Source organism: Elephantulus edwardii, unplaced genomic scaffold (assembly GCF_000299155.1).
Source record: "Elephantulus edwardii isolate Elephantulus edwardi_28Jun2011 unplaced genomic scaffold, EleEdw1.0 scaffold00019, whole genome shotgun sequence".
Taxonomy (NCBI): Eukaryota; Metazoa; Chordata; class Mammalia; order Macroscelidea; family Macroscelididae; genus Elephantulus; species Elephantulus edwardii.
The window spans coordinates 4337982-4338600 of NW_006399769.1; positions in this window are offsets into that span (position 1 = coordinate 4337982).

The following is a 619-nucleotide window of genomic DNA, read 5'->3' on the forward strand; positions in this document are numbered from 1 at the left end:
AATCAGATCTGACTGGTACAGGAGAAGACTGTTCCTCCTTTTCCAGCACAGCATCTGGTGGATTTGAACTGCACACCTCTGGGACTGCAGTGCAGCTTCTTGCCACTAGGCCACCAGAGTTCGCCAAAGTGAGGCCATTTGACCTGAGCCACTGGATAGAGGATTTAAACTCGTGGAGAATCCTGCCTAGTACCAAAAGTAGCAGTGACCTGAATTCCTGTCCCCTTTCATCTAAACATATCCAACTTAACAAGACCTGAGGTTCCTTAAAGCTATTTCGGAACCAGGCATTTGGACACAAGAGGCTCGAGAAGACTTGCTTATTATACTTTACAGAACTATTTGAGAGATTGTCTTTGTTGTCGTGTGTATTGTTGAGTTGGAAGCAACCCCATAGCTGACCCTCCAGTGGGTTTTCAGAGATAGTCACACGGAAGGAGATTGCCCATTCTCCTCCTGTGGAGCAGCGGGGGGATTCAAACAGCATGCCTTTGAGTTGGCAGCATAACTGCTTACTACTAGAGCTCTCTCAATTTCTCTTAAGAAATTGATTGGTCTAATTCAATATAGATTGAATCTCAACACCAAGAAGACAAAGATTCTCACCACTGGGCCAACT